The sequence below is a fragment of the Hemibagrus wyckioides genome, linkage group LG18 (genome assembly GCF_019097595.1).
Source record: "Hemibagrus wyckioides isolate EC202008001 linkage group LG18, SWU_Hwy_1.0, whole genome shotgun sequence".
NCBI classification, from domain to species: domain Eukaryota; kingdom Metazoa; phylum Chordata; class Actinopteri; order Siluriformes; family Bagridae; genus Hemibagrus; species Hemibagrus wyckioides.
This window is the reverse complement of record NC_080727.1, coordinates 7255001-7269849: the sequence shown is the minus strand read 5'-3', so window position 1 is coordinate 7269849 and position 14849 is coordinate 7255001. Positions and strand designations below refer to the sequence as shown.

The 14849-nt window shown below is 40.6% G+C and overlaps 1 protein-coding gene across 2 annotated transcripts in view; it reads left to right on the top strand.

The window, feature by feature from the left end:
• Positions 1 to 14849, top strand: part of ntng2b (netrin g2b) — a 104433-nt gene that overhangs the window by 51675 nt on the left and 37909 nt on the right. The gene's annotated exons all lie outside the window — the stretch shown is intronic.

The following is a 14849-nucleotide window of genomic DNA, read 5'->3' as shown; positions in this document are numbered from 1 at the left end:
TTGTAGGACACCATAAAGATTTGACGTTCGCAGTTGAGAATAAGCTGGTTCAGGACAGAATGTCTAAAGCAGATAAATATCACCTCTACAGTTAGAAATGAATGCAACTAATGTAACACCATTAAAAATGACATTAATCATTAGGCCTCTAGCCAAGCATTCTGGCAAAATGTCTAGAACAACTCCTCACAAAACTGATCTGGAACTATCCTAAAAGTCCAGGCACTTGAAAAGTTTTTGCATTAGGGTAAAAATGTTCACCAGTGCATGCACACTTTTCAGATTTTTTTGGTTCTAACTAAGAAAAAGTTGCGTAAAAGCTGAGAAAACCCTCAACCTGTAGCTCAAACACGGTTTGAATCTTGCGTTCATCTCTGTACTTATATGAAGTGTCTCATATGTGCAGCTATGACCTTCACGCTGATTCATTTAATCAGCTCCTTGTATGAAGCAAAGAGTGTTCCATGTGTTAGCTCTGAACAGTAGTGTGTTGGCTTGTTAGCTCTTGAAAAACAGCATGGTTATCAGAAGCATTTTTAAAACCCCAGTAGCCTCTCCTGATCCAATACAGATAAACTTTTAGTAAACTTTTTTCAGAGAAGAGAAAGAGGGTTGGATTAAAGTTTAAATGGTTATCACACCTCATATAATCTAAGCAGTGTTTTAGTTCTCTGCTAGCAACAAATCGTCCATATATCCAAAACTGTCTTTGTTCTCTCAGCAAAGTTTCTCTGGAGGTGATCTGATTGGTAACTTTTAGAAAAAGAAGAAGAAGAATGCTAGCTCTTGTGCACACGTAAATGATGGCGCGTTATGAAATTCGGAGTGGCTCATTATATCATGCTAATACTGCTCTGATGTGAACATGCGGTACAGTTGCTGTAGCAGTACATCCCCGGGCTCTTTCAATATTATTTTCCGTACGTTTTCAGAGGATGTGTGAAAACGAGGCAGCGGGCTGGTTTTTCAGCCTACAGGGTTTGATTTGACACATGTGATTAAGTACTAACACAAAAAGATACAATATGGATGTCTAGTTTTCGGTCCTGTATGATTGAATATGATGACAGGCCACAGACAAAAACACAAAAGTCCAGAGGTGGAATGGATCATTTAGAGATTTCTTCTCATTCTGCCTTAGGCTGTTTTTCTTTCCTGTGATCCTCCTAGACTGGATTGATCTACTCTAATCTGTCTAGATACAGAAAACCAGAAATTATGTATGTAAATGTATACATATTGCTATGCAAATTCTTGGACTTTACTATGCTGCAACAATAATAGCATGGCCAATATACGTGAATGAAAATCTGGAATATTCATTTTTGAAAAAGGCCAGTGTTCAGCTGTTCAGTTTCTATCCACTTATACCCACTGTAACTGTAGATTCCTGCTTTTGGCTGTGTTTGTCTTGCATTTAAAGCTATTCTGCCTTGAAATTTAGCCTGTTGTGCATTCTGAGATGCTTTTCAGCTCAACCACAGTTGTAAAGAATGATTGTCTTACCATAGCCTTTCAGCAAGCTCCATCCATTCTGCTTATTTTCCTCTGAACTGACTCAGGAAGAAAGTGTTTCCTCATCCAGTAAACTGCTGCTTACTGGATGATATCTGTTTTACTGCACCATTTTGTGTAAATTCTATAGACAACACTGGATGTTGCATTAATTGCTTCATAATTAGTGGTTAGCATGTTTAGCTTGCACCTCCAGGGTTGATGGTTCGATTCCCGACTCCACCCTGTTTGTATGGAGTCTGCATGTTCTTCCTGTGTTTCCGAGGTTTATTCCTCCAGTCCAAAGACATGTGTTGTAGGCTGATTGACGTCTCTAAATTGTCTGTAGCACCTACGTTTGTGTGTGCAGTTGTGCCCTGTGATGGGTCGTGTCCCGTCTTGTGCCCTGAAAGGCTCCAGGTTCCCCGCAACCCTGTGTAGGATAAGCAGTACATGGATGGATGAATATTCTGAACTACCACAAAAACCTTTTATATTGTAATATTGGTACAGTGGGCCAAAACCAGCACCAGGTCTTCCTAATAACATGCAGAAAAAAATAAAGGAGTATTATTATTGAGGCTGGTTGGAAGTATTTTATTGAGTGGGGTGTGTGTGTGTGTGTGTGTGTTTTCATCTGTCTCTAATAGAGATAACATTTATTTTAGAGTGTGCGTCAAATCTATGAATATAGAGCAAGTTCCCCCTGCATGATTTATTGTCATTCTCAAGCTTACAGACACTTTATATCTCAGTATTAGGATGCAGCTCATTTCACTTGAGCTTACATTGCGTAACACACACACACACACACACACACACACGCACACACACACCCCTTTCATGGTTGACTGCAATCCAGAAATGTGTACAGTATATTTCTATACATTATTTCTCAGATGCTGATGTTGTAATTTCCTTTGATGAATGATGCAAATATTGTTTTTTCAAACATTCACAGACACACACACACACACACACAATATTTAGTATGCTGTGAATTTCAAAATACCTTATTTGTTCCTAAGCAATGTTGGAATCCACACTCTTGATCCAGCACAGTTAGTGTATGAAATGACCAGTTTTAATGACATCACAAAACAGTCTGCCATCTGAGAGCCGACCTACATATGCTTGTGTGTGTTGGTTGTGGGGGCAGGGAGGGAGCGGGGGGGGGGGGGTTGAGGCAGGGCAGTGATAATATTACGCACATGTGCCTACACACACACACACAATCTACAAGCCACGCACATTACTGTGATTAAGCTTTCTATAGTACAAATTATAGTCTAACAGTAATATAATGGTTAGTTAATAGCGCACTTTCTAAGATGATGGGTTCAATGTGCTGCCTAGTCTTTACCTGTAAAACTAACTAGGCAAAAAAAGGGCTAGTAAATGTATAATAATTTATAATGAGGTAGTTAAGTGCATCAGTTAAGCAGCCAATGGAAAAGAATTGTTACCTGCACATCATGTTTGCAAGATTTTGGCCAAAATTTCAGCTGACATATGTGATGTTCTGTATTCACATTATACCTTAAACACATTATTCGATTTGACTGTCAGCTGTGAGGTGAATGTATGTAGTAAGCAGGAGACTTACAAACAGTATCTCATCTGTGGGATCAGCCCAGACAAGCATCTATGATCCTGTAGCCAGTTCACTGGTTATCCTTCCTTTTGGTAGGTATTAACCACTGCAAACCCTGGAACACCCAACAAGACCTGCTGTTTTGGAGACGCTCCTTGCCCATCCAAGTTACCCTTGCTTATTTTTCCTGCTTCCAACACATCAACTTTGAGAGTCACCTGCTGCCTAATATATCCTAACCCTTGACATGTGCACAGTATCAACATAAATAATAATATTATAATATTATGTTTTAATGGTGGTTCAATTTTGGTTTTAATGTTATGGCTGATCAGTATTTTCCTTTGATTCATCAATATTGGCAGATATTGCTAAAAAGAATGTCTGCCATCCAGCAGACACCCTCATCCAGATTGATTTACATTTTATCACATTTGTTTATACAACTCAGGGTTAAGGACCTTGCACAAGGACTCAGCAGTGGCAGTTTGGTGGACTCGAACTCCTAACCTTCCAATCAGCAGTCCAACACCTCAACCGCTGAGATGAACTGATTGTGTCTCAGATGATATCAAACATTAAAATGGGAAAAAAAGTGATGTCAGTGGGTTTGACCTTGGCATGGATATTGGTGTCCATGAGAATATCTGAATCTGTTGATCTCCTGAGATTTTCACTCACATATGGCTCTGCGAATTACACAGACTTTACAAACAGTAAAGCACTTTAATTGAGTATTATTTTGGAGAATACAATTGCTAGTTTGAGTCGACAGGAACGCTACAGCAAAAGCATCTCCGAATGCACAACATGCTGAAACTTGTGGCTGAAGTGCACAACAGCAGTAGACCACATCGAGACAATCTGAGACTGCAGTGATCACAATGTTGCTGAAACTGAAGAGAGCTGAAGTTTGTGAAAAAGACCAGATGGTGTGTCTTTTTAACCACAGTTAAAAAGAGTAGTTAATTTGAGTTATTATAGATTTCCTGTCAGAATGGATGTTTTTTGTTTTTTGCACCGTTTTGTTTGGACACCATTCTGTTTGTGTATAAAAAAAACCTATAAGAACGCCCTAAAACGCTTAAACCCATATCTGGCACCAACAACCATGCTACAGGCAATGTCACTGAGATCACATTAACTAAAGCTTTAAAAATAACTTTTTTGGGGGGGGGGATAAGTCCATAAATGTGCAGCTGTTCAGGTGTTCCTAATAGAGTGATTGTAGTATTATTCTTATGGCATGGTCTCATTTTATATCATAAACAAATTAAATTAAATGACATGACCATTACTAGAGTCGGGATAAATACATACACTATATTGCCAAAAGTATTCGCTCACCTGCCTTGACTCGCATATGAACTTAAGTGACATCCCATTCCTAATCCATAGGGTTCAATATGACGTCGGTCCACCCTTTGCAGCTATAACAGCTTCAACTCTTCTGGGAAGGCTATCCACAAGGTTTAGGAGTGTGTTTATGGGAATTTTTGACCATTCTTCCAGAAGCGCATTTGTGAGGTCACACACTGATGTTGGACGAGAAGGCCTGGCTCTCAGTCTCCGCTCTAATTCATCCCAAAGGTGTTCTATCGGGTTGAGGTCAGGACTCTGTGCAGGCCAGTCAAGTTCATCCACACCAGACTCTGTCATCCATGTCTTTATGGACCTTGCTTTGTGCACTGGTGCACAGTCATGTTGGAAGAGGAAGGGGCCAGCTCCAAACTGTTCCCACAAAGTTGGGAGCATGGAATTGTCCAAAATGTCTTGGTATGCTGAAGCATTCAGAGTTCCTTTCACTGGAACTAAGGGGCCAAGCCCAGCTCCTGAAAAACAACCCCACACCATAATCCCCCCTCCACCAAACTTTACACTTGGCACAATGCAGTCAGACAAGTACCGTTCTCCTGGCAACCGCCAAACCCAGACTCGTCCATCAGATTGCCAGATGGAGAAGCGCGATTCATCACTCCAGAGAACGCGTCTCCACTGCTCTAGAGTCCAGTGGCGGCGTGCTTTACACCACTGCATCCGACGCTTTGCATTGCACTTGGTGATGTATGGCTTGGATGCAGCTGCTCGGCCATGGAAACCCATTCCATGAAGCTCTCTGCGCACTATTCTTGAGCTAATCTGAAGGCCACATGAAGTTTGGAGGTCTGTAGCGATTGACTCTGCAGAAAGTTGGCGACCTCTTCGCACTATGCGCCTCAGCATCCGCTGACCCCGCTCCGTCAGTTTACGTGGCCTACCACTTCGTGGCTGAGTTGCTGTCGTTCCCAAACACTTCCACATTCTTATAATAAGCTGACAGTTGACTGTGGAATATTTAGGAGCGAGGAAATTTCACGACTGGATTTGTTGCACAGGTGGCATCCTATCACAGTTCCACGCTGGAATTCACTGAGCTCCTGAGAGCGACCCATTCTTTCACAAATGTTTGTAAAAACAGTCTGCATGCCTAGGTGCTTGATTTTATACACCTGTGGCCATGGAAGTGATTGGAACACCTGATTCTGATTATTTGGATGGGTGAGCGAATACTTTTGGCAATATAGTGTATTTTCTTGTAGATATACGTGAATACATGTGCAACTTTTAACTGTAGTGAATCTGAAATCTTCAGCTGCACTATTCCCAATGCCACACTCCTGTTGTACTGCACTGAATACATCTGTACATGCAATAATTTCTGCCCAAAGAAATGCAAACAAATTGGAAAACCTTCGGCCTCGTTTCCGTCTGGTTTAGCAAAATTCCAATATAATACTAATGAGATACACCAAAATAGAGCTTGTTTGGAGAAAACAGCACACTGGTAGGCACAGGCAAGAGTAAAAAGGTTCGCAATTTATTTGTACTGCTGCAAAACAGCGAAGCGCTCTCTGAGAAATCTCAAAGAGGAAGGGCCCCGGTCATTGGTTACACTGAGTTTTTATAAACATGATTCAGACACAGAAACAAAGCAAGAAAAACAGTCCATTTCTTATTGAAACTATTCCAATCTTTAATCAATGAATTTTCTTTATACCAATAATATGTAGTGTATTTCTAAAAAGATTCCATTATTATTCACAAAATGTAAGTGATGGCAAAATCACACCTATTTACTGAGTATATGATATTAAGGGACGCTATAAAAGGGCAGTGGCAGCTCAGTGATTAAGATGGACTACCAATCGAAAGATTGTGAGGTCAAATCCCCAATGACACTCCTGAGCCTTTGAGAAAGTCCCTTAAGACTCAAAAGCTTAGTCGTGTAAAGAAAAAAAGAGAGATACAGTAAGTGTGAGTTGCTCTGGAGAAGAGCATCTGCCAAATGCAGTAAGTGTGCTACACGAGAATATGTTTTGCCACTGGGTATCAAATGTTTTGAAAAGGCAAATTAGGCAAATATCTTTTCTGAAAGATTTATTCAGACAGCTTCAATGGATCTTTGTCAGGTTTAAATACTTCAGTGAAGTGTAGTAGTGGCAGGTGGGAAACACACAGTGAGAAGGTGTGAAAAAGCTGCCTTGAGGTGAGATGTTGCACAGGTATGGATTGTGTGTGTGTGTGTGTGTGGCTTTCAGAGCACAAATACAAATACACACGTACACACACAATTGTACACACACACACACACACACTGAAATCCAATCTATGAGTTGAGAATCGATGAGTTTTTCCGGGCTGGTAGATATGACAGTGCAGAGGGAGAGCGCTGTCAGCTCACTATTGATCACAAAGGGATTCTGTGTGTGTGTGTTGAGATTTTCCTGGAATGCCCCATTAAAAAGGTCCTTTTCTTCTCAGTACGTAGTTGAAAGTTGTTCTCAGAGCAGAAGTAGTACTTTAGTGTAAGGCTCAGTGCGTGTCAGTAGCTGTGTAAAAAAAATTGTAACCAAAGTCTCAAGTGATATTTGAATGAAATATCTCTCTCTCTCTCTCTAATCTTCCATCTTACTCTCCCTTCCTCTTTCATCTTCACTATACTGTCTCTCTTGGGGCTGGGGCTGTAGAGGAGACCTGGACAATCAGTCGAGCTCAGCAAATACGGCTACGCTAAGTGGATTAACTAAGAGAGTGAGAGAGACAGAGAGAGAGAGAGAGAGAGAGAGACCTCAGTAGGGTAGACATAATTCTATGGCACAGATATGTAGGCTATATCATCAGCCATAAGACTTGTTATCCAGTGACTCTTCTGAATAATTAATATTCCTAAATGACTCCGTAACTGATTCCTGAAGCAAAGTGCCTAATTATTAATAAATACATAAATAAATCAATCAGATGGAAAATAAATAGTCTTGACAGTGGGTTCTTCTCAGAGTGTCTACGAATCTTAAAGCAGCAGCATGTGATTCTTTGGGATGTAGAAAAGCAAGTCAACAAGGACCATTTTTTGATGTGCTGTGAATATCTTCTGAAGAAGCCTTTATGTAGAGCTTACCAGGGAAAACAGTTTTGCTTAAAATGAATAATAAGTGTAGAAGATCAATCCAGCAGCTGACACTGAAGTTAACTCTCCGAGCAGTTAGCTATGAGAAAGCTTTAACTGAACGTAGCTAGTTCTGCACAAAGTAATTCATCATAATAACACAACACAGCCAGTGAACATAGACCAATCAGTCAAAACATTAAAACCACTGACAGGTGAAGTGAATTACACTGATTATCTCGTAACAATGGCACCTGTCAGGGGGTGGGATATATTAGGCAGCAAGTGAACACTCAAAGCTGATGAGAAGTAGGAAAAATGGGCATGTGTAAGGATCTGAGTGACTTTGATACAGGCCAAATTGTGATGGTTAGATGACCGGATCTGAGCATCTCCAAAACAGCAGGTATGGTGAGGTGTTCCTGGTATCCAAGGAAGGACAACCAGTGACCAACAAGTTCATGTTGGCTATGACAGAAAGGTGTCAGTGCATCACAGCTTGCACAGACTTGTCAGAGTGCCCATGCTGACCTCTGTCCACACTGGAGGCAGTATGAGGCAGTATGACGCTCTTGGGAAAGTTCTCCTGCGAAACCTTGGGTCCTGGCATTTATCTGGATGATATTTTGACATTTTTCACGTATCAACATTGTTCCAGACTAGGTACACTCCTTCATGGCAACACAATTCCCTAACAGCAGTGGCTTCTGTTAGCAGAATAATGTGTCCATTCAGTAGATGATGGTAAATTGTGTATATGAAGAGATGAACATGGTCAGCAGCAATACTTGAATAAGTTGAGCTATTCAAGCAATGTTATTAAAAGGCCCAAAGTGTGCCAAGAACACATTCCCTACACCATTACACTACCTCCACCACCCTGGACCATTGACACAATGCAGCTGGGTGTCCAAATTCTGACCATCCGTGTGTCTCTGCAGAAATCCAGGTTTATCAGAACAGGCTTTGTCTTAAATTGTCCAGTTTTGGTAAGTCTGTGCCCACTGCAGCCTCAGCTTTCCTTTCTTGGCTGAAAGTAGCATTACTTGGTCTTTTGTTGTTGTTAGCCAAGGTTCGACATGTTGTGCATTCTGAGGTACTTTTCTGATCACCACAATTGTACAGACATTGGTTATATGAGTAACCGTAGCCTTTTGGTCAGTTTGAACCACTCTGGCTATTCTCTATTTCACGAATAAGGCGTTTCCATCCAACTCTAGAGACTGTTGTGCTAAAAATACCCAGTTATAGAAATAATCAAACACCGCCTGTCTGGCACCAACAATCATGCCATGGTCAAAATCACTGAGAACACATTTTTTCCTGATTCTCATGGTTAATACGAGCACTAAGCTGGTCTGTAAAAATTTCCAGCTCATTAGAGTGAGTCTGTTAAACAAGAAGAATTTCTAATACAGCATGATTAGAGACCGAAGCTCATGGACTCTTAGGGAGTTACTAGAGCGCTTATGAAATGCAATTGCGCAGCCAAATAACCTGAAATCACCTCATGTTCATAAGGATTTGAGTTCCAGTGATATGGAATTAAAAATGTCAAAACAATACTGACTGTGTGAAAATGTGTAATGTGCTCTTCGAGCATGTATGAGCAACTTTGTGACTGAGATTAAAAGTTATTACATTGTCGGATTTGCATAATTTTATAGCTGCCTGCCATAGCAGCTTGTAATCAGCTCAGATTACAGTGTGGCTGTGAAAATAACTGAAATCTTTTCTGCACTGGAAACAGTGGAGCATCCAAATCAATTCCTCTACTAACAATTCCTCACCTTTAGCTCTTAAGAATAGAATTTCACCTATGACTACAACAAAAGTAAACTAAAAAAAACGTGGGTTTTGCACAAAAATAACAAAAAAAACGTGTCTTATCCCTCACTCATCTTCAGAATATTCAGCATAACAGCAGTTGATGGCAATCTGAATAAAAATTTGTGAAATTCGGGTTATCATAGACCCGTTCTACGATCCCTGTTCTCAGAGTAAGTGATGCAGGGACAGACGACAGAGGGAGAGAAAGAAAAGAAGAGAAGGATGTGTCAGCATGGACGGGTTGATTTATGCCGCTCTGGCAGCGGCTGATTTGATAATCAGTGATTATTCCCTCTCACAAAGTCCAAGTCAGCGGAATTTAATCTCATTTGCTTTCTTTTCTTTCGCACCGTCTATGTTTCTGAGTAGCTGGTGTCTCCCTCATCAGATCTCTCATGTAAGACAGCTTAACGTTTAAATAGTGACTTCTTTCACACATATATTCTCTTCCCTTCGTGGGAATTGTAGCGAAAAGTGGAAAGGATTATCGTAACGAAAGAAAAGGATGTCTTGCAAAAATGGGCTGTGTCATTTCTGTAATCTTGAGCAGGCAGTATGTCAGTAATGCCAGACGATAGATAAATATACACTGTGTAATCTCACTGATCACTATATTAGGAACACCTGTATTAGGAACACACAATTATCCAGTTAGCTGAATCCAATCATGTTGCAGCAGCATGCAGATGTGATCTCAGTGACTGATTGAAGGTGATTGAAGGTTCCAAACAGGCTGGTTTAAGTATTTCATATTCTGCTGTTCTAAAAGGCATATGGCAGTCTCTAAAGTTAACGCCATGTTAAGATGATTTAAAAGTCTTCTTTATACCCATGGTCAGCAGAAAAGCATGTCATAATGCACATGTCGAACCATGAGGCTACAACAGCACTTGTTCATTTGGGAGATGAATGGCGCACAGCCCTCAGTCCAGTTTTTGGATGGATGGATGGATGGATGGATGGATGGATGGATGGATGGATAGATAGATAGATAGATAGATAGATAGATAGATAGATAGATAGATAGATAGGGTAGAATAAGATGTGAAATGAGAGAAGTGGAATAAGTGTTGTGTGTGAGTGAGAGAGAGAGAGAGAGAGAGAGAGGTGGGGGGGGGGGGTCGCTCGTATTTTTCTTTCTAATTTGTATGTATCCAATTCAGAGGCCTTGTTCCTGCTTGACATTTCTGAACTACTTGCTTTACAGTTCACGCACACACACACACACACACACACACATATGCGTGCAAAACATACTCCTTAGATGAACAAGCCTTTTTGCTGCAGTGTGTGTAAATTATTCACTGTGCTGCAGCACCATGTCCAACTCATGACAAAATGCAGACACACAAACACACACGTTCACGCACACACCAACAATTACACTTACCCTTACCCACATCCAGGATTTACTCCCAGGGTTGAAACTATCCACTGAAATTGGAATATATAGAATACTGAATGTGACAAGGTATTTGTGTCTAAAATATTCTATTAAGGTGAGTTTCAATGCAGATTTAAAAACCATGTCCACTAGGAGGCACTAAATGGGAGCTGTAATAGATTGAAACCTCAATTCAACAGAGAAATCAACCAAAAATGCATAAATCCAAACAACCCAATTTTTTTATTAACAGCAGCTTGCTTCTTCTGTGATGTAGAAATTTATTTTTCTTATTTAAATATAGCCAAAAGTCCCTGTAGGTTTATGTGTGTGTGTGGGGGGGGGCGAATTACTTGGTATCTTGCCACCATCAGCAGGGTAATCAAAGTCGAGGGTGGTGGATGTAGCGATAGGATGGATGGATGGATGGATGGATGGATGGATGAATGGATGTATGGATGGATGGATGGATGGATGAGGTATGCTTGACATCGTAATAAAGAAAAGATTGGATATTAGATATCATATAAAAGGCTTTCTGCAGGATGGATGAATGGATAGATGAACAGATCCAGGATCTATTTGGTTTCTGGGATCTAATTTCAGTAGTGTGGGTGCTTATCATCTCACTGAAGGCCTACACAGGTATGACCCACACTGACTGTTCTGTACAGCCACAGTGCCACGGGCCAACACCACTTTAAAAGCTGAGTCATGGATCCATGCAGACACTTTGCCGCACAGAGCAGAGCACAGAGCAGTCCAGAGACCGCTTAGACCATGCAAAATCTCTGCCATCAAACAGAGCAACAGGCACACTGCACTCCATAGAGAAACATCATGCATGGTGGCTCAAGACCTGGGGAAACCTGACACTCAAGATTAGTGTTAGATAACCAGCAGACAAAGGGATTACAGAGAATATTAAAGCAGAAAACATCAAATATACACATATCCAAGGCATGTACATAGAAAACGAAAAGAATAAGAACTCATAATAATAAGAGCTCTGGTAATATTCAACATGCACATGTACCAGAAATGGAAAGTGAAGTCCAAACAACTTGAATGGATAGATGGATGAATAAGTTAATACTTGAATGAACTGATGGATAGATGGACAGATGGATGGACAGACACAAACATCAAACATACAAATTCTAATTCTAAATTCATACAAACCAAAAAAAGAAAGAAAAGAAAAAGCTGTAGCACAATGCCAGAGACACATTTGTGCAGCAATGAATCATTCATATGTTCTTTTTAATATTTATTTAATGTGTGTGTGTGTGTGTATGTGTGTGTGTGTGTTTAGTAAATCCAGGTCAGTGAGTGTTTGAAGGTTGTCTATAAAAGCAGCAGCTGAAGTCCTGAGCTACTGAGCATGCTCAGTGACTGACCTCTGTACTCTATAATCCACAAAGGATTATGGTTACAGATTTTAGGCAGGGCTGCAGGGAGTCCAGCAGGCAAATCACACACACACACTTACACACACACACACACAGACTTGACCATTGTATAAACAAGTAAAAAAAAAAGAAGAAAAGGAAAATATTTTCTAAATAAAAAAATAGAAGCCAGAGAACATTAGTTTGTAATTGGAAAGCAGAGAAGATGAAAGAGGATGAAATATGAAACCTTTCCTACTTCTTGAATAACACGACAGGAAGTTCTAATGATGTTTGATCCATTTGGTTAGATATATGATCGTTTCATATATAATGTAATGAATATATGAGTTATAGCTAGACATATAGAGCTAGGATTTCACTCTGTGTGAGTGTGTGAGAGAGAGACAGAGGAGTTATATGTGTCTATAAGTGTGTGTTAAATCTTTAGTTGCTGGGAACAGGAAATCGATGCCCCTTTTTAAAGCAAAATATATTTATAAACAGGGTACACAAATGCAGTCATGTCCAATTAAAGAGAGTGGATACACACACACACACACACGCACACACACCTTCATCCAGTCTTCATCCAACATTCCAGTTTCTGAGATTCTGTGCCCACTGTAGCCTCAGATGCTCGTTCTTGGCTAAATGGCGCAGAACCCATTGTTGTCTTTGCTGTAGTCCATCTGCATAAAGCAGAATGCTCTTTGTAAACATCAGATGTAAAGTAAAGCTTGAAAATAAATCCATTGGACAAATCCATCACAAATGAATTGTGTTCATACAAGTTCCAGTTTCAACCAAGTAGCAGAAAGCCTTATATTTTTGAAAATACCTTATTCTTGATCTATGATGGACTATGCTCAGGTTGTCAGGTAGATTTACCAAATTCTGCTTATATTTAGAGATATTTAGAGATACCAGACCTGGTGCTTTCGGCTAATGTTGATCCTGATCCTGATTTTTTACTCTCTATAAGGTCTGCAGCTGCTATACTGGTGCTATCCATGGTCCTGAAGGTGTTACTGCAGCTCTATGGTGGTCTGAGGTGCCACAAAACTGTCCAACTAAATAAAAAATCTGACATTAAGAAAAATATACATTATATGGCCAAAAGTATGTGACCATCTGACCATCCCACCGATATATAAGCCTTCCACATTCCCCTGTGCACAAAGCGAGGTTCATAGAGACATGCATATAGAGCCACGGTTTACCAAGGTTGGCATGGAAGAACTCAAGTGGCCTAAACCTCGCTGAACAACTTTGGGCTTCTTCATTTGCCATCAGTGTCCGACTCCATGAATGCTCTTGTAGTTGCATGGACAAATCCCCACAGGCACACTCTAAAATTTAGTGGAAAGCCTTCCTAGAAGACTAAATCTGCAGTGGGATGTTCAGCAGTGAAACCCTTCTTCTTCTATAGTTATAGTGAACTCTAGTGTATATTACAGCACACCACATGCAATTTATCTTTCACTTCTACAAGAACTGTATAAGCTCACTATCATAGAGAGAGAGAGAGAGAGAGCATGAGTGAAAGAATGTGTGAGGCGGAGTGAGTGTGTATGAGTGAGTGAGTGTGTGTGAATTAGTCAGATCATCAGCGCTGTGCTAAATGCAAGGTGTGAGAGGGGGTGGAAGGGAAGAGGGGATGAGTGAAAGAGAATTGCCAGGCAAACTGTCTTAACGATAAATAATTGCCTTATTTTTCTTTACACACATAGTTTTGCTTGCCAATTTAAATGATTTTGTTTGTGTGTCAGAGTGAAAATGCACTCATGGGTGAACAAACAGCAGAAACATTAACGGACAAAAGGATGATACATATAGAAAAATACTTTTACTTTACAGACAATATGAACCTAATGATTAGAAATTCTGTGGAAGTTAGAGTGTTTATATGCTGTTGACGTGGATTCGGTTATGAGGAATTAATTCAGAAGCTTTTGTCTGATTGGCTGAAATGCAGCATATCTGCTACATTCATTTGCATAAAGTTAAACATCGTGCTCAAAAGCAAGCTCAAAAGCAAGCCATATTTCACTCTGTGGATTTGGCAGAGCGCTCCACTGATGAATATATCAGGGCACTGTGCCGCAGCAGGTTATGTTGTTGCCTCATGGCTTCAGGGTCTCAGGTTCAATCCAGAGCTTACTTACCTTACAGTCTGTTGTGAGTTTCCTCCCACCTTCCAAAAAGTAGGGGGATGCTCATAGTGTATATGTGTTGAATGTCCAATATTCCCAGTAAAAACATCATATCCTCTGCATCCCTGACAAAAACTGTTACTGAATGTCAGTAAATGAGTGTGTGTGAGTGTGTGTGTGAGTGTGTGTGTGTGTGAGTGAGTGAGTGAGTGAGTGAGTGAATGAATGAAGTGATTAAGTGGGTGGATGGGAGCTTGTTTGGGTGAATGCGTGAAGCCCTAACTGGCTTTGTTATTATAAACTGCAGCAAGACTGTAGCAGAAAATATTGTGTTCAAAGCTAGCATTCAGCCCTTTGTTGAGTGAGTGAGTGAGTGAGTGAGTGAGTAGGGGTTCCCGTGAGTGAGTGAGTGAGTGAGTAGGGGTTTGATTGAGTGAGTGAGTGAGTGAGTGAGTAGGGGTTTGAGTGAGTGAGTGAGTGAGTGAGTGAGTGAGTAGGGGTTTGAGTGAGTGAGTGAGTGAGTAGGGGTTTGAGTGAGTGAGTGAGTGAGTGAGTGAGTAGGGGTTTGAGTGAG